At 35.1% G+C, this 20523-nt stretch overlaps 2 long non-coding RNA genes across 2 annotated transcripts; both read left to right on the forward strand.

Annotated features, from left to right (window-relative positions):
* Window positions 1-17137: 17137 nt before the first annotated feature.
* Window positions 17138-17813, forward strand: LOC110866287. The gene is made up of 2 exons (XR_004862192.1): window positions 17138-17333; window positions 17397-17813. It is a non-coding gene; the product is annotated as an uncharacterized LOC110866287 (long non-coding RNA).
* A 507-nt stretch (window positions 17814-18320) lies between these two features.
* LOC118480587 lies at window positions 18321-18751 on the forward strand. The gene is made up of 2 exons (XR_004863430.1): window positions 18321-18414; window positions 18575-18751. It is a non-coding gene; the product is annotated as an uncharacterized LOC118480587 (long non-coding RNA).
* The last annotated feature ends 1772 nt before the right edge of the window (window positions 18752-20523 follow it).

Genomic DNA, 20523 nt, shown 5'->3' on the forward strand with positions numbered 1-20523 from the left:
GACGAAACACGAACGGACGCGAAAAACGATCCAAATTACGCGACGAATGGAATTTTATAATGCCAATCACTAAAATAAAACATTTTAATTATTACAAAAATTTTTGGATGTCCGGATATATTCAGAACGTAAGATATGCGTGAAAATGCAAACTTATGCACTTTTTGACGCTTTTAGTCCCTATTGATCAAAAAGTTTATTTTTGCGTACCAAACACCTCAAAGCCTATTTCTAAGCTATGTAAAGGATATTTAGGGCATATTTAACTTATGATCATGTTCCGGAATGTCCGTTACAGTACGAATCGGCATACTTTTGCAGTTTGTCTAAATTAGTCCCTGTAAGCGAATAAACTTGATTTTGCCATACCAAAGCCTTCAAAACTTATTTCTAAGTTATGTAAAGGTTATTTAAGGTATTTTAAGCCTATTTCACTATTCTGGAGTGTTTGTTGTGTTAAACTGATTACGTTTACGCATCAGTTCGCGTATAACCTTCCAGAAAGCGATTTAAAGCTCGAAATCGAACAGGAATTGATATGTGCCAATGATACACATATTTATACAAATACCAAGTATGAAACACAATATTTCATTAATTTGGTATTTGTTTAATGGTTGAAGAGGCACAGATGTCACAGCATGTTCATGTCATGCTCTCATATCACTCTTAAACACACGTATATCTACGCAATATTCAACGCATGCTCTATTTAGCTTATTCTCACATTAATGGACACAAAAAATGCACCAACACATACCTTAAAAAAGACACTTGACAAAAACTTTTTATAAAGAAAAACAGGTCAAAGTTTTTTTTTTTGACAAAAAACATCCTATAAATAGAAACAGCTCAAAGTCTAGTTAGTTATGTACAATTTTTTTTCTAGTCATACGTTAACGGTGAACGTAGAGAATTTACATGAAGTAATTTTATATAATAACGAAGTTTGAAAGCTCTTATTAATGGTTTAAGTTACCCGATGTTTCATGACTTACATCTGTCGGTCTTCATCATTATTTAATGTTGTTTGTTATGATCATAAGTAATAAGTGGTAACAGACCATATGTTCATATGAGTAATCTACATTTGTTTAGGATAATAATAGTAGTATGTATCTTTTACTTGAATTATTAAATTGGTTCCATAGCATTGAATAAAGTATTCAAGTTGTGTTGTTTTTATTGGTTGTAGAATTCAAATTTTGGATTCATGTTATAATTTGTGTATTATTAGATTAAAGTATATGTCCGTGTACAAATTTCGGCTATTTTAATATTAGATATTATTATTGTTAATAAGGTTGTAGGTAAATTTACTTTTGATATTTTTTAATGAAAGTCAGGGCTGACCCAACAGTGTATTGACTCAAGGTGTAAGACCCTTACTAAAATTCCGAATATTCCATAACTAAAAAGTTTGCATTTTATACAAAAATGTCAATTTTCAAAACGTCAACATAACGTCGTTCATATACGACTTAAAACTTTAAGTCTTTACACAAGTCTTAACTAACATAAGGACTAAAATAAACACGGAAGCTTCAACTTTTATGTGCGTTCGGTTCTTGTACGAGCTTGATCGTCATCCAAAATGTTGGTAGTAATCACCTATATTCAAAACCATCATAAACGTTAATTATAAGGGTTATATAACATGCCTAAATGAGTTCGTAAGACAAAACAATAAAAAAAATAAACAACTTTCGCCAGCTCTAAAGGTTGTCGCGGGCCGCGACAGATTTTGATTAGGGCTTCGCGGGTAGCGAAAGCCCGTGGCGGGGCGCGACGCTAAAGGCCTTGCCCGCCGCGGGTGGCGAAAGCCCAATTTTCACAGAAAGTTTCATTTCTGGGAGCTGCATCCTCCTAGCACAACCATTTTCCTTTAAAAATTCATAACTTCCACAATTTTCATTCGTTTTGCTTCAAACTTGTTTCTAGTTAACCGTAAGACGTGTGCCTGCATAGTTAACTATTTGGGTTCGCTAAAATCTTAATTTATAAGCTCTTGGCTTATAAATTCTTTATAAAATTATTTGACCCGTTTACAACTAACATCTTTTTCATATATGGCAAGGATATATCCTTTACCATATTACCCATTTCTATGGCTTATTAAAACTAGCGTATCTAGCTCCCACTACATGGTTTGCATACGCTTTAATGTTCCGCTTGACAAATTTCAATCAAGCACAGGTTTTACTATCAATAACTTAAAGGAACTTCAATTCTCTAAGTTTCGACCCAATCTAAGGTTCGTTACTCAAAATTTAGTGTTTCTGTTACTCGGATTACGCATTCAATTTATTGGTTTGTTTGCTGACATTCAAATCACTTAAAAACCACCAATCAGCTATCTTCTTCATTTTGACCCGTTTGGTTGTTTAAGTGATACCCATCACTTTATAAACATATCAAACACATCAAAATTCGCTATTTCTTTACATAACATATATTAATAATTGAACTCGTCTATAGAAATGTAACGAAACAACCTAGTCACGTACCTTAAAGCTTTTCCTTCAAACGTGCATCCGTTCCCGCTTGTCCACTTGATGCTTCACCCGACTTGCCTATAGAGTTCAATTAACTTCATTATTTAGAACTCGTATTATGACATATCACACGGAATTTGCCAAATTAGTCAATTACATGATTCTTTATGTTTTCAACAATTTAATGTTCACTTAGGCATTATATCGAGCATCTTGTGAGCGAGACTCACTTACTAGTATTGTCAAATTCATGACTCTACTTAAAATCATGTATTAACATTGTTTTCAAGTCTCTATATCTAGTTTGTGTAATTAACACCTAGAATTTAACATTCCACTATCAAATCAAACCATTTCTCTATCACAATTCAAGTGTTCATTATAGAAATCAAAAAGCCATTTAACATAGACATGATTAGTTATTCAAACACTTGATTCTTTGTTTCAATCTTGCTATTACATCTAACATTCACACTAGAAATTTAGCTATGAATGTTCATCATAGACTTACAACATCACCAAAAATCAAATTTCAACATATCTTGTGATCTCCTAACTTGGGTGATCACGAATTTAGCTTTAGCACTGATTCTTAGCCCTATTTCCCTTTGATTTTTGATGAATTTTGTGAACTTTTGGTTTGAAGAAATCCCCCCCTTTTGTTCTCATGATGAAATCGACCAAACACACACACCAGTGTGTGTGTTTTATATTTAATTTAATTTTGTAAAAATCAGTTTTGCAAATTGCCCCTTTTAGTCCCTGTATTTGAAGGTTTAATGAAATGGGCTAGATTTCATGATTCTTTATCATTTAATAACATATTGTTAACTAGGTTAAATATTCCTAGTTATATTTCACAAGGTTATTTCCAACATAATTACATATATATAATTTAACGTTTTTGGGGTGTTACAAGTCCACCCCCCTTAAAGAAGGTTTCGTCCCCGAAACCAAGATACGTACCAAATAAGGAAGGGTAGAGTCGTCTCATTTCTTCCTCAGACTCCCAGGTGGTGTCTGATCCCTTCCGATGCTCCCATTTGACCTTCACTTTGTCAATTTCTTTATTTCTTAAACCCTTGACTTTTCGGTCAAGAATTGCAATGGGTTTTGCCACATAGTTAAGTTTGTCATCCACTTCAATATCATCATAGTGGACGTAAGTCGTTTCATCGGCCAAGCACTTTCGGAGATGTGAAACATGAAACGTGTTATGTATACCGCTCAATTCCTCCGGTAGTTCCAGTCGGTAGGCTACTTTACCCACTCGTTCAAAGATTTTAAATGGCCCAATAAACCTTGGACTCAACTTTCCTCTTTTTCTGAATGGAATGATTCCTTTCCACGGAGTTACTTTAAACATGACCCTATCACCAATATGAAACTCGATGGGTCTTCGTCTTTTATCAGCATAAGATTTTTGTCGATCTTGGGCAGCTTTCAAATGAGGGCGTACCGCATCAATTTTCTCGTTAGTGGTCCTGACCACATCTTTATGAGCAAGTTCGCGAGGACCCACTTCACCCAAACATACCGGGGTTCGACATTTTCTGCCATAAAGCATTTCATATAGGGCCATTCCAATGCTTGAATGGTAACTGTTGTTATACGAAAATTCAGCTAGTGGTAGATAGACATCCCAACTACCGCCAAAATCAATGTTGCATGCTCGTAGCATATCTTCTGGTGTTTGAATCGTTTGTTCACTTTGCCTGTCTGTTTGAGGATGGTATATTGTACTAACAAACAATGCAGTACCCATTTATTCTTAAAAATCACGCCAGAAGTTTGAAGTAAACCAGGTATCTCTATCAGACACGATGGATACCGGCACTCTATGGCGTGCTACAATTTCATTCGTATATACCTCTGACATCTTCTCAGATGTATATGTCTCATGAATAGGAATAAAGTGAGCGCTCTTCGTCAGTCTATCTACGACTACCCAAATGGTGTCGAATCCACGAGTTGTTCTCGGTAGTTTGATTAATAGGTCCATGGTGACATGTTCCCATTTCCACACCAGTATGTATAACGGTTGAAGTTTGCCGTAAGGCTTTTGGTGTCCCGATTTTACTTGCAAACAAGTTAAGCATTTTTCAACATACTTAGTTATATCTCTTTTCATTACGGGCCACCAATAATTTGGTTTCAAGTCACGATACATCTTGGTTGCCCCCGGATGAATAGAATAGCATGATTTATGAGCTTCGTCAAGAAGAAGCTTTTTAACCCAACATGTGTTTGGAACCACGTTCTACCGAAGTGGGTTTTCAACCCGTTATCACCATCCATTAAGTCTTTTAGCTAGCCTACTATTCATTCCATTTTCTAGTTCTCTTCTTTTACCGCTTCAATTTGTGCCTTTCGGATTTGTTCAAGTAAACCCGAGGTTACTATTAACTGCATTGACCACACTCAAATGAGAGAGTATTCTTCCTTTCGACTTAACGTGTCCGCCACTACATTGGGTTTTCCTGGATGATAGTGTATTTCACAATTGTAATCTTTCACCATTTCTAGCCAACGCCTCTATTTCATGTTTAATTCTTTTTTTATCAAAGAAATATTTCAAGCTCTTATGGTCAGTGAATATTGTGCATTTCACCCCGTACAAGTAGTGCCTCCAGATTTTTAAGGCAAATACCACAGCCGCCAATTCAAGGTCGTGCGTAGGGTATTTCTTTTCATGAACATTTAATTGTCTCGAGGCATACGCAATCACCCTGCCTCGTTGCATCAAAACACACCCAAGGCCCAAATGTGACGCATCAGAATATACCACCATATCATCTGCGCCATCCGGTAAAGTTAATACCGATGCATAGGTCAACTTTTCTTTGAGTGTTTGAAATGCCTTTTCTTGATCAACACCCCAGTTAAATCTCTCATCCTTGCGGGTAATTTGGTTAATGGCGAAGCAATCTTGGAGAAATCTTGAATGAATCTCCTATAATAACCCGCAAGTCCTAGAAAGCTTCTGATCTCTGAAGGATTTTTTGGAGGATTCCAATTCGACACAACTTCTATTTTAGATGGATCAACTAATATTCCATCGGTACTAATGATGTGCCCGGGGAATTGCACTTCTCGGAGCCAAAAAGCGCATTTCGAGAAATTAGCGTAAACCTTTTCTCGTCTAAGTGTTTCTAACACTTCTCATAAATGACGAGTGTGATCCGTCTCGTTCTTCGAGTATACCAGAATATCATGGATGAACACTATCACCGATTTGTCCAACGTAGGTTTGCAAACCCGATTCCTGAGCTCCATGAATGTTGGAGGTGCAATTGTTAATCCAAAGGACATCACGAGGAACTCGTAATGCCCATATCGCGTACGGAAAGCCGTCTTCGGTACATCTTCTTCTTTGACCTTCAATTGATGATATCCCGACCTCAAATCAATTTTTGAAAACCAACTCGCACCTTGTAGTTGGTCGAACAGGTCGTCGATTTTCGGAAGTGGATATCGATTCTTCACCGTAAGTTTATTTAACTCCCGGTAATCGATACACATACGCATACTCCTGTCTTTCTTCTTTACGAATAATAGCGGTGCACCCCCACGGGAAAACGCTCGGTCGTATAAATCCCTTATCGAGTAAATCTTGTATCTGCAACATTAATTCTTGAAGCTCCGATGGTGTTAGCCTATACGACGCCTTGGCTACCGGCTTTGCACCTGGAACTAATTCGATTCCAAACTCCACTTCACGTTCAGGTGGTATTCCCGGTAAATCCTTTGGAATTACATCTTCAAACTCTCGTACCACCAGTACATCCCCAATATTCAGCGATTCTTTTTTCGAATCACACACATAAATCAAATACGCCTTACACCCATGTTGAATGAGTTTATGGGCTTCTATCATCGAGCACACTATGGGATTACAACTCTTTTCCCCATAAATCGTAACATGCTTTCCGCTCAGAGATGTTAGTTTTATCTCCTTACGGAAACATATGACCTTAGCGTGATGTCGAGACAACCAATCCATCCCGACGACCACTTAGAATCTCGGCAAATATCACAAACAATAAAACTTTTGTTATTACCTATTTCTACTTTTAAAGGCATAGATAATTTTGTTAACACAAACGAAGGATGTCGAATAAATCCATGTGAAATAAAGGATTTATTCGTACCTGTATCAAATAAAATGCGTGCGGGAATAGAATTTACGGTAAATATACCTGAAACCACACCGGGTTCAATCTTGGCTTCAGCCGTAGTTAGATGAAAGGATCTGGCCTTTGATCTTGAAGTTTCCGTTTTTGTGTCATGTACCTCCTTCTTTCCTACCAACTCCGGACACTCTGATTTCTTGTGACCCGGTTGGTAACATTTATAGTATACTGACACCTTACCGGGCAAATTGTAGCCGCATGCCCCGTCTTCCCGCATATAGCACGAGGCTTATCTTTGAAATAATACTCGCCTTTATGGGCTTGGTCACAAGTTTTGCAATTAGGCGATCCCCTTTTACATTCATTTTCTTTAAGGATTCTATCATCTTTGATTTCTTCGTGGGGCTTGGATTCGCATCAAGTGCCCTCCTTTCTCCCCTCTCCACTTGCTTCTTCAACTCAATTTCTTGTTCTCGAGCGGTGTTAATGATTTCCGTGAGAGTTTCATACTTTGAGGGAGTCATAAACTCCCGGTATTTAGCACTCAACATATTATAAAAATAATAAATCTTTTGCTCCTCAGTCTGCACCAGCTCATCACAAAACCTCAACTTATCGAGGAATATTCCTGTGATCTTGTCAATCGTTTCACCCTTTTGTCTTAATTGGATGAACTCCTTTTTGATCTTGTTAATGACGGCTTTAGGGCTATGATGTTTAAGGAAAATCACCTTAAACTCTTCTCATGTCATATTCCTCGTCGCTTCAACCCCTTGTTCTTTCTTGAGGTTGTCTCACCAGTCCTTCGCTTGCCCCCTAAGTTGACCCGTCACGTAAGCTACAAAGTCACTTACGTCACAATGGGTCCGTTCAAAGACTCCCTCAATGTCGCTTATCCACCGTTGACAAATGATTGGGTCAACTTCCCCGTTGTAAATCGGGGGTTTACAAGCCATAAACTTGTTATAGGGACAAGCTTTCCTCTCTATATGTTTATCTTTTCCTTGGTTAAAGCTTTCTTTCAATTCACTTATGTTCTCATCTACCACCGTGAGTATCGTGTTTTGTAACCTTTCCATAAATCCCGGTAGGCTATTTTCAATAGCTTTTCCGACCTCTTCGGAAATCTTTTCTTTTATTTGTTCGGTGATTAAAGGCATCGTGTCATCATTGTTTCCACCCGAAAACTTTGTATCTGAAACGTTTACATCAAACTGATAAACATTTCATCTCATTATTCTGTATATCTTTCAACTTTGGTTTAGCCAAGTTTATAACTTGCTTAAACCATTTGTATTTAGTGCATTTTCCGGGTTTGAGTGTATCAATACACTCTTCCCATGCGCTTTAAGCCATTTCTTTTTCTAGTGTTTTATTTAGAATTCAATGTATATAATTGATTCTTACTAGATGTTTTGATCAAGCTTCGAACCGAGCACACTTTGTCATTAACCTTGAGCTCTGATTACCAACTTGTAAGACCCTAACTAAAATTTTGAATATTCCATAACTAAAAAGTTTGCATTTTTATACAAAAATGTCAATTTTCAAAACATTGACATAACGTCGTTCATATGCGCCTTAAAACATTCAAAAATATACTTTTAAGTATTCACACAAGTCTTAACTAACATTAGAACTAAAATAAACACGAAAGCTTCAATTTTTATGTGTGTTCGGTTCTTGTATGAGCTTGATCATCATCCAAAATGTTGGTAGTAATCACTTATATTTAAAACCATCATAAACTTTAATTATGAGGGTTATATAACATGCCTAAATGAGTCCGTAAGACAAAACAATAAAAAATAAACAACTTTCACCAGGAGGTTGTCGCGGGTCGCGACAGATTTTTCTTAGGGTTTCGCGGGTAGCGAAAGCCCGTGGCGGGGCGCGGCGCTAAAGGCCTTGCCCCCGCCGCGTGTGGCGAAAGCCCAATTTTCACAAAAAGTTTCATTTCTGGGAGCTGCATCCTCCCAACACAACCATTTTTCCTATAAATCTTCATAACTTCCACAATTTTCATCCGTTTTGCTTCAAACTTGTTTCTAGTTAACCGTAAGACGTGTGCCTACATAGTTAACTATTCGGGTTCGCTAATTTCACATCTAGCGTTTGTTCCTAAGCTTGTATTGTTTCAATCTTGTTATTACATCTCACATTCACGCTAGAAATTTAGCTATGAATGTTCATCATTGACTTACAACATCACCAAACATCAAATTTCATCATACATTGTGATCTAACTTGGGTGATCACAAGTTTAGCTTTAGCACTGATTCTTAGCTCGATTTCCCTTTGATTTTTGATGAATTTTGTGAACTTAGGGTTTGAAGAAATCCCCCCTTTTGTTCTCCTAATGAAATCGACCAAACACACACATACTAGTGTGTGTGTTTTGTGTAATTTAATTTTATAAAAATCAGTTTTACAAATTGCCCCTTTTAGTCCCTGTATTTGAAGGTTTAATGAAAAGGGCTAGATTTCACGATTCTTTATCATTTAACAACATATTATTAACTAGGTTAAATATTCCTAGTTATATTTCACAAGGTTATTACCAACATAATTACATATATATAATTTAACGTTTTTGGGGTGTTACACAAGGCTAGCGCTTAGGGCCTCCAAAATTTTAGGGCCTTCATTGGACAAGTAATTTATATATAGTGTGTATAATAGTATTAATTTGATTGCATTGTTATTTGCAATTGATGTAGTTTACTAGTAATTAGTTTGTTTTTCTAGGTAGATAGTTGAGTTCAAGTCTCGGCAATATAACTTTCAATTTTGTTTGTTTTTATTTTTTTTACTCGAGAGGCCCCTCCTAGGATCTAGGCCTAAAATATGGTTTCATTTGCAGATATTGTTCTGGTTTGAGACTAATTTCTAAGGTTAATGGTTTTGGTTCATGTTGATGGGGCTCTTTCTAGATTATTTTTTGTTTCATAATTTGAGTTCATCTTTTAAACATAGTGATTATTTATAAGTATTGGAGGTAGAACCGAATGTTTGAGTAGCTCCACAAAATACTAACTCAATCACGTATTTCTTTTCATCTGTTTTTATTTGTTAAAATTGTTCGGTCTAGTTGGCATCACCAATTCAATAGTTGTGTTCTCTTGTTTTGCTTTATCAAAATTTTAGGGTGAAGTTCATTATCTTTATTTATCTTCAAATGATCGTTAGTCACAATCAATAATTCAAAATGGAAATTGGTTCACTTAGAAACAAGATTAATTGCATCATTTTAATGACCCAATTTAACAAATCGGTATTTTTGCCCCACTAATTACTGATTAGGAGTCTCAAATCCGTCTTCAATAACCTGTTTTTAACTTATTAAGATATCAATCTAGTAAGATAAGTTATTATTACACTTGTGAGTAGAATAATATTTTTCTTTAGAGGGCCCCGATTTTAAAATTCGCTTAGGGCCTACAAAAAGATTGGGTCGGCCCTGATGAAAGTTTCTTATGGTTTAAAAAACATGGCTCTTCATATGGAAATTCTAGAGACTTTCTTTGCATGTTTTTGACCTTATATGTTCTACGACTATTTTTGTAATGAGTTGTATAAAATAAGATGTTAAAACCCGAAATGGGTTATGGTTCGTAATAGACATCATAATTGATTTGGATATTAGCCGGACACCCAACACAACACACGGACTTTCCTGCTAGTCTAACTTATTTGACAACGATAAAATGAAATTTACTTTAACATAAACACTACCATATAAATATATCTATTTTTTCCTCGTGGTTTTCTTATAGATGATTATAATAAAGTGAGTTACTTATACACACACAATCCTTGTCATTTTTTTACCATCTTGTTGATAACCTTAACGGCAATATTGTTAGTTGTTACAATATTGTCCTTACTTTGATTTAACCTAACTAAGATAATTAACTCAGTTAGGTTAAAAGGACATAAAATATTACATAATAATGTGTTTTTAGACATAATCTATAGTTATTTTATTTAAAGGTCACGTTTCATAATTTGTATAATACATAAAGGGAAAAAGTGTAATTTACTCTAAAAAGTAAATTGAAATCTTGTATGGTGAGAGATCTATTTAAAAATCACAAAGTCAAACCAAACTGGGAAGTGAAAAGCACAAGTATATAACAATATCGTGGAATATAATATCTTTTTGTGATACCTCTTGCCAAATGAATCTCACTTTGTGTACCCATGGGTCTACAATCCCATACACCACCCACGCCAAAGGTCCACAACCACTAAACCAATTCAAAATATATATAGTTATTTAACCTTCGTTCCGTATGAAGGTGACATGTACAAGATTGTTTTAAAGATTTAGTTACCCATTTCTAGTAGAAGTGTAAACAATCCAAATTTGTATGTGTTCATGTTTAGAGATTCATATTCTTAATAGTCGTGTCTATTTATGTTTATAAAAACATGACTGTGACTTTTAATAGGAATATATTCTTGAACTAAAGCTTAAATCTTTCTAGAAATAAAAAAAAAAGAGTACACTACAATTTTACCCCCTAGGGTTTAGGCCAATTGGCATCCTGACCCCCTCTAACGAAAAAATTGCAATCCCCCCTCCAACGTTGTTGTTATGTCGCATAATTACCCCCTGCCATCAAATAAGTTAAACAGATCTGTTAACTGGGATGTGAAATGACTATCTTACCCTTTCATATTACCCCCTATGGTTTGTTCTACTCTGTAATATTACCCCCTAAAATGACTAAATTGTCTTTTATAATTACCCCCTGTGATTTGTTGTACTCTGCAATATTACCCCCGGTGCGACACCTCCAAACAAAATCATTAACTTTCCTATAATAAAATAGAAAACGACAAACTGCTTTTCATTCACAACTTTGAATTTCATAGCACCTCAGTTGTATCCTACGCAATATTATTTGTACATTCCCCAAAAGAAAAACCCATCTTCTTCATCTTGTATAATAGACTCACAGCACAGTTCATACGATATGTACGTTCGACCATCCGCCATTTCTTTTGTTACTATCAATCAACTAATTAAGAAAGTCATATAAGCATTGAGCATAGAAATGTCAAGTAGGAGCAGAGGTATAGTCATCATCTTCTTTGATAACTAGCCGGAATCATCATCATCGCCACTTAAGATACTAACAAAGATTTATCATAGCTATCATTAAAACAATTTCGGACTTCATCATCACTTAAAACCAGTCAACATAATTCATTTTTTCATATTCCGATTATTCAGATATGCATGACCAGGTGTACACAATGCATAATCAGTTGTACGTTTTCATGATTCCGACGACTTTAATCAGATTCCGATGAACCTGCAACTTCCGGCGATACACCACCACCGGCGCCACACTCATTTTCCGGTCAGTTGAAAACAAGACTTGATTTTGATTTATAGAGATTTGTAAATCAATACATTTTCATGATCTGTTCCTATTATTATTTTTAATTAGAAACCATCACACAAAATATTGAAAAATTTTACTGAACTAATCTTTTTTTTATCATAAACCATAACACCAAAGATGGTGGGTAAACCTACTTTGCCCCAACCCATTTTAACAAGATTTCGATTTGATCCATTACACAACCCAATATGGTTTCAACTCATACCCTATTTGCAGGTGTGCTTTTTCGAGAAGAAGGCAATTATAGTGAGAGAGAGGTGGTGTTTGCAGGTGTGCTTTTTGGAGAAATAAGATCTGGAAATTTGAGGGAAAAACGTTAGGGTTTCGAGATGAAGATCGCCGGAGATTAAGATCGTCGGAGAAGAAGATCGCCGGAGATGTGGATGAGCGGTGTGGGAAGGTAGGGGGTAAGAGTGCTAGGAGTCTCAAATGTATAGGGGGTTGTAATGTATAAGATACAAAAGTATAGTGGAAATGACCTATATACCCTTTGACCGTTATTTAATTATGTTGACTTTTAACAGAAGTTAACAGCAGGGAGTAATCTTACGATATAACAACAACGTTGGGGGAAAATTGCAATTATTTCGTTAGAGGGGGTCAGAGTGTCAATTGGCCTAAAGCCCAGGGGGTAAAATTGCAGTTTACTCTAAAAAAAAAAAGAGTACTTTCATAGTTGAGACGTTGAGTTAGTTTCAAGAGTAGTGTAAGATCATATGTCGAATTGTCAAGGTACAGACTCCAGAGTACTTTTTTGTATGTGTATTTTTAACTAATATTTACATCACTAAAGATTATATTACCTTTTTTGTATGTGTATTTTTAACTAATTTTTTTGATATTAATTTAAATTAAATTTATAAATAACAATTCTAGAAACATGATTCACTGTAGCAAACATCGCATCAAGTATTTTTTTTTTCTTTTTTTCACAACCTCAACTGTTAGAATCTGAGTTTCTTTGTAACTTGTGAAATAAGCAAACAATTACATAAACAATTTATAAAGTGTAATGCAAGTAAGATAGAACATAAGTTGGGATCCCTTTATCAAAGACTGTTTTTTTATTGAACTCAAATGGTTACAATTACAACACAATTGATTTTTACATAGACCCCCCCCCCCCCAACAGCCGATCACTTACAATTGGTTCGCATAAAAGGAATGAAGTGATACCAGATCTCAAACAAAAGAAAACTATTTATACAGAGTACAGAACCTCTGTTCGTGATCTGTTGACATCATCATGATAGTGACATCTAACAATCATAACAGAAAAGATTATCAGATGTTAATCCTATCATCTGATCTAGGCTATACTAAACACTGATAAGATAAATACTATTACATTGAGAAACCATTGTCTAAGCTATCCTCTGTTGCAGTTGTCCAAACATCTGTTTGGCCTAACAGATGTTTGGTATTCTTCATCAGACTTTGGCTTGATCAGGGCTTTGGGTCTTCAACAGATGTTAGCCTTCAACAGATGTTTGTACTCTTGAACAACGGTTCCAAGTCTTTATCATATATTAGCCACGCTCTTAAACAGATGTTCTGAATATGTGTTCAAGATTCACTATCTTTTGGGAGAGACTAGTTCATCAACTGTTTATTTGTTAATCTAAGAGTCATGTCTTGGCTTTTGGATATCATATGTTCTTTTGTAGGTCCAACATCAACATTTAACATTATCATTTATATATCCGTTAGCTTTATAAAAACTTTGTAAGATATTATTTTGACCCCTTCGAGTTTAATGTTCTAATTTTTATGTACGTGGGTCAAATGAAATACGTTTTTGTGCTTATTTTTATGTATGTTTCAGTTGATCTACATTTTGTCATAAGTTTTGTTCGAAAACGATTCGGATCAAATATAATATATTTTCACTATGCGGTATACAAGTTCTAGTTACTTTACGTTTCAATACCGCCGCAACGCACGATACCATTATTGAAATTAAAAAAATCTTCTTTCCTTACGTGCTTTTTTAAGTATGTTTGGGTATAAATCTAAGTTGGTTTATTTTTTGACGTAAATATTTCATGGAAATGGGTCAGGTAAAATATTTTGTTTTCGTGCTTATTTTATGTATGTTTTTAGTTGGTCTTTTTATTCGGAAACGTATCGAATTATATATTTGATGATACAAACTCGGGTTACTTTAAGTTTTGACGTTGCCATAACGCGCGGCGGGTTGAAATACTAGCTTAAAAATAAAATCAAATTTAACACAAGAACATTTAAGAAATGTTATCAAGAGCAAAAAGACCAGCCGTTAGCCCGTTAGGAACAGTGGTCCTATTTTTATTTTTCTTTTTATTTTCTTTGTTCTTCTTAAGCTAGCTGTTTTTTCTTGGGTTCTTCACACTAGACGACGTTGAATTGGACAAATTCCTAAAACTGTCCATAACTTGCATCTATGTGTCCTTGCAATTTTACTCATTTGCCCTTTTTGACACTGAATTTTTACGGTATAGATTTTATTTAAACCATTACAAACATAAGTTTGTGACGTCAGCCGGTAATAGTTCAGGCCTTCAATTGGGCAAAAAGGGCGGCAATGGTAATAGTGTTAGGCAGCTGCCTGACACTCCTCTATTGGCCCAACAAAATTACGATTTTCTCCTGATTTAAAATTACGATTTTGCCATCAGTTCAAATTTATGTTTTCGCCCCCGCTTAAAAATAAATTTACGCTTTTGCTCCCAGCTAAATATTTCAATTTTACCCCCGGTTAAAAAATTACGATTTTGTCACGTCTCAATTTACAGTTTTGCCATTAGTTTTTTCCCTTAAAAATACGATTTTCCCATCAGTTCAAAGTTCAAAATTATGTTTTTACCCCCATTTAAAAATAATTTTACGCTTTTGCTCCTGGCTAAAACTTCCAATTTTGCTCTCGGTTCAAAATTACGATTTTGCCCCGTATAAAGTTATAGTTTTGCCATTAGTTTTTTTTCTCACAGCCAAATTACGATTTTACCCTGAACTTAACTTTACATTTTCCCCATCGTTTTTGTTTGTTTTCATGGTGACATTACAATTTTGCCCCCAGTGTAAAATTACAGTCGTGCCGGCAACTTCCTGGCACTCCCCCGTTGGTCCATTTAGTTTACAATTTATCCCCGAATTAAAAATTACATTTTCCCATCGTTTTAGTTTTTTTTTTACCAAAACTATAAAGGTTTTTTGTTTTAATTGATTTACTTGATTTAAATTTTTTTTGGTCTCAAGGAGTTGCCTAACACTAGCCCATTAGTCCTGAAAAATTACAATTTTGCCCTGAGCCAAAATTACGGTCTTATCATCGTTTTTGTTTTTTTTTTCCTAGCAAAATTATAGTAGTCTTTTTTTAATTGGTTGAGAATTATTCAGGCACCGCCCTACAACGCGGGCAGGGCATCTACTAGTGTACAACATTTACATGTTTATGTGTTATTATAAACATATTATTATTCTGCAGAAATTATATCTGAAGAAAATCGACTATGATTTTTTTATTTGTATTTTCATATTTTATAAAAACTTATGAAAGTAAAACACATGAGTTCTATTAAATATGTTAAATATATCATTCAAATTGCTTGGTTAAGAAATTATATAATGTTTATGATGTCATAAAACTGAGGTCTAAGTGGAGTGGGGGTGGTGATCACTCATCACTCACTCATTACTCACAACATCCAATCAAATTCCACCATGTCATCAACCATTATTCCATCACTCACAACCTTTTTTAGTGGAAACGGTCATATCTCACCACACCCAACAATTTTCCCTCACAACCCAACAATTTCCTTCAAACAATCAAAACCATCACGCCGTGAAAAATACCACGCGTGTTCAATTTCACGCGTTAAAAATAGAGGTGGCGGTGGTGTTTTGTTATTTTCCACGAGCGAATAAATTCTATCACAGGCGAAACAACCTCCACCCCGCCTGCCCTAAGGGTGTTAATAAGTCGAGTCTACTCTAACATAAACGTGTTTAAAGTTAATGTTATACCGTTTAATTTATAAAAGCACGATGTCACAAACCAAATGTTTGAAAATCTTGTCTAAAATGTGTAAAACACTTGTGTATGGTGGCTACTCTTGCAATACTTATGAGTGGTCTCAACATATGAAAAGTGTATATGGCGCACATCTAGCATACTACTAGTTCGGAGTTGTGGCCACTTATTTGATAAGTATATGGCAGGAAGAAACTAGTGATATGTATAAATAAGGGAACAAAATTGTATGTTCGGGCAATCATATCCATTGCATTGTTCCTCGACAGAAGAATCTGCGACAAGTGGTATCAGGGCGAGTTGAACATCCGGACAAGTTGGCAAGTCAATTCACTACTTTCATATGTTTTTGAATGATGGCTACAAAATATGGTGGGAGAAGATGAAAAATTGGTGCGCTTAGAGAAGGTGTCAAAAATGTGACGATCAACTTTGTAAACCAAGAGGATAGGATCGTGAGCTCTGTTCTAGTTTATGAATGCATAATGTGCCTCCTTATAGTGCATATCTTGGGTGCTTGGTCGCAACTTCAATGGGTGACTTTTGAAGGCTTAACACAAGCCACAAGACCAGTCTAGTTTAAATTGGGTGTTGCATGCTAAACCATCGAATGTCACTCTGTCACTCTGAACCAAAGTGAGTAAGTATTATTTGGGAGCACATGCGGAATGTGCAACATATGCACTAGGACGTGTATGATTTGGCATTTAGAGAGTGTGACAGATCAAATGTTTGAAGATCGTATCTACTCAATTGTTATGAAACGCTTGGGTTTACTTATTACTACTGCTATCCTTAGGAGTGGACTCAACAGATGGAAAACGTGTGTACCCAATAAGTTGTTCCAACCCACATTTCTCAAACATGTAAGTATTAGAACTCAAACATCTTATATATTGAAAACTAGATGTATCAAACATTCAAATTAAAACCTATAAATTAGCAACAATCTTGAGCTTGAGTTACTTGTACCCTTAGTCTTGGGTGTTTTCCAAAAAACAAAGGAATATGTGGTTGTGCTTTATACACATGTCAACACATCTATGCAATTCACTTCATAAATCTCGTGGTAAAAATTGAGTCCCAACCCAAAAAGTTTTGCGGGTATTATTTACCATAATAGCCATTATACCCATACCCATAGCATAGCTCTGTCCTCTGCCTAGAGTTAATTGGGGGAGATCAATCTTTTCGGCTCGAGCCCTAGAAACTTCAATTCATTCATCCAAAAGTCAAACATGTTACAGTGCATATTTCTTCTCTCCGATTCCGGGTATGGCACATTTCTTCTTTGTGTTTGTTGATTGAGAATTGAAATTTTGAATCGCAATTGTAGAGAGATGATGTTAGAGAAGTAGTTGACTGGACACCGTGTTGATCGATCAATCTGTGCTTGGTTTGGGAGCAATCTATCTCTCAACCTGATTCCTTCAAGGTATTCCTTCCGGATTCGATTGTCTGTCGTTAGGGTTTAATCAAGTTTCAGTTTTTGAAATTGGGTTTTGCCAGTGATTGCTTCCCCAACGCATTATCTTTTCCAAATTGTACATGAGGGGATCACGTTTTTACCTGTACTCAAGTTGAAATACCACCATTGATGGGGATTGAGGTTAGTGTAGTTGAGGTTTTCTTCTCTCAATCATCAGTTGTTTGTTGGTTGTTGTTGCTGTTGTATGACCGGACCATGACAATATATGTCCGGTATGGTCCGGTCAGGTGTGGTCCATGGTATGAAAAGATTTGGTTTCGGCCCTGTCCGTTTCAAGCCTAGAACAAGAGGTGCTAAATGGGGTGTATTCACGGGTTGACGTATCGAACCCAAACACATGTCATGTTAATGTATGTAAAATAATTATGTTTAATCTATATAATTTGATGCTATTTTTTTAATCTTTTAGATGTCGATGTAAAATCCTCGATTGGTTTAAGTCATGACCTATAGTATTTTTTATTTATAAAAGTAAACTGCGCAACCGTGGACTGAACACACCCGTTTAACTAAAGGTGGTTGCGCTTTAAACTGAAACTAACCCGAACCGTTTAGACTAAACCGATTCATTCATCCAAATGACAAACATGTTGGGTAAAATTTATGAGATAAATTTCAACTTGGGAACCCCTTTGTTAAACCAACTTAAAACCGATTCAGTTTGGCAAGAACCGATTCAAGGTTTATTTTCTTTTTTGATCAATAACTATCTTGAGCTTATTTATGCGTAACCTATTGCTTATTTTTGTTATTTTTATATACAAGGCTTTAGCCTCGGTCTAAAAGAAGTTAAACGCATGAGAAGAGAAGCCCATTGTACAAGCTGGTTTTGTTTTGTGTAGCCGATACAAGCTTTCAATATGAGGTATCAACCTGACCTGTTTTATTCGTTATCCAACCCACTCATTTTCCACCTTTAATCAACATATAGGACTTTTGAACTTCTTATAACTTAAGCTTTCATAATAGTTTAGGATTCCAGGTATACAACTATTACTGAGTTGAGGGGATATTATTCCTTGCAGGTGACTCTTGACACAATCAACGTTGATTGGCTTTCAATCAACCAGATATGCTGTCTGAAAGCTGATAGAATAGGCAATATGACTGAAAGGAATTCATGTAACAAACCTTTGGCTTTCAATTAATATGATACATATGTAAGAACCCCGCCGCATCGCGGCGGGTACTAATTTCTAGTTTTTATAAATCTAGACCTTAAATGTGTACTCTTGCTAAAAGCACAAAGACTATTTATGCAGTTAACATCAACTATATATATAGTAATTGTTCTCAAGTAAGCATAAATTCATTATTTAAAATCAAATATATTTAGTTATATTTATATAAATATAAATAGGGTTAGGATCATGTGAGAAGCACTAGGCTAATTGACAAACTTGAGAAGCATTCTGGACCACAAATTTTTTCTTTAATTTTTTGTAATATACGTATATGTATAATTTAAAATTGACTATATACATATATGTATAATTCAAGATTTGACAAATAAAAAGTTTATTTTGTCTAAATAGGATGTGACGTTATATTAACCTTTCATTTTTCAAATAATTGGTTAAGATGAAAATATAGGAAAAAAAGGAGGAGTGTAAGGGTATATTTGGGAAATCCTATTTGTTGTCTTTCTCTTTCCACAAGTAAGACACATGCATATTTCACCCCCCTTTTTAGACGTTTATAACTTTTTATATGACATTATTTTTTCATAAAAATTTCACCATAAAATCGAGCGTTTTTTTATCTTTAATTTGAGTACCATATTACTATATAAATATAACAACTAATAAACCCACAAAAATGTGTTATATTTCTATGTTGTATAACATTTTTTTGCTTGATTTTTATACTATATTTTTGTGTTAAATTTTTTTTCCTTAACTTTTTTTTTGCTAAATTTTTTGTGCTAGATTGTTTTGTACTTGATTTTTTTGTGCTGAATTTTTTTTGTGCTATAGTTTTTGTACTAGATTTTTTTTTGTGTTGAATTTTTTTGTGCTACATTTTTTGTACTTGGTTTTTTTGTTGTATTTTTTAGAAAACAAAAGGGGTGCCACATGTCATTTTCACAACTGTTACTTATAAGGACCAAAATGTTTTAGTACCAAAAATTTTTCCAGGGGGTGCAGAACATTTTTAAAAATTTTAGGCCCCTAGATAAGTAAAAAATCGGTTCGTATCGGGTCAGTTCGGATCATGTAAAACAAAAGAAACCGTGCCATAACATTCCGACTCATGGTTTTTACCACAAACAAATTGACCCATAAGTTCATTGCTCCATAACATAATGTTTCGATTTTAATTTTCAACTATTCAAGCCCTAGAAATTGTGTGTAATCACCCTAAAATCATCTAAACAACATAATCACCCTAAAAACCATCTAAACAACCATAAACAACGTCCAAACACACGAAATTTCAAACCTATTAAGAATTTTATTACCCCTTTTCTCCTATAATATCAACTAAAATCATCAAAAAAACATAACTTGCCCTTTATTGGATTCCAGTTGGTATGGTGTCAGACGACGATGGCAGTTTGGTGTCGGACGACGGTGGTTCGCGGCTACTAATGACGTGCTGTTGTGGCTACTGTTGTGTTCGCTGATCAATGGCAGGAGACGATGCCAGAGAGGGAGGGCGGAAGGAATTCTAAGAGACTATTGAGCTTATTTTAATTATTATAGTTTGAACTTAGTTTGGTTTTGGTTAATTGGCTAGGAATTAGTGGGCCAGTTATGTTTAATGAAATAGTGGGTTAAGGTGTTGGGTATTTAGGTTAAGTTGGGTAGTACATGTTTATATAATTTAGGTAGTTTTTTAAAAAAATCAGAGTTTACTAAATTTTTTTTATATAAATCGATAACATTTTTACCTAAGGTGTGCGGACGAAAAATTACAAGGGGTGCGAACGAGATTTTCGATGAAAAATAGCAATAATTTTTTTTTCGGGGGA

This window comes from Helianthus annuus, chromosome 7 (genome assembly GCF_002127325.2).
Source record: "Helianthus annuus cultivar XRQ/B chromosome 7, HanXRQr2.0-SUNRISE, whole genome shotgun sequence".
In the NCBI taxonomy this organism is placed as follows: Eukaryota; Viridiplantae; Streptophyta; class Magnoliopsida; order Asterales; family Asteraceae; genus Helianthus; species Helianthus annuus.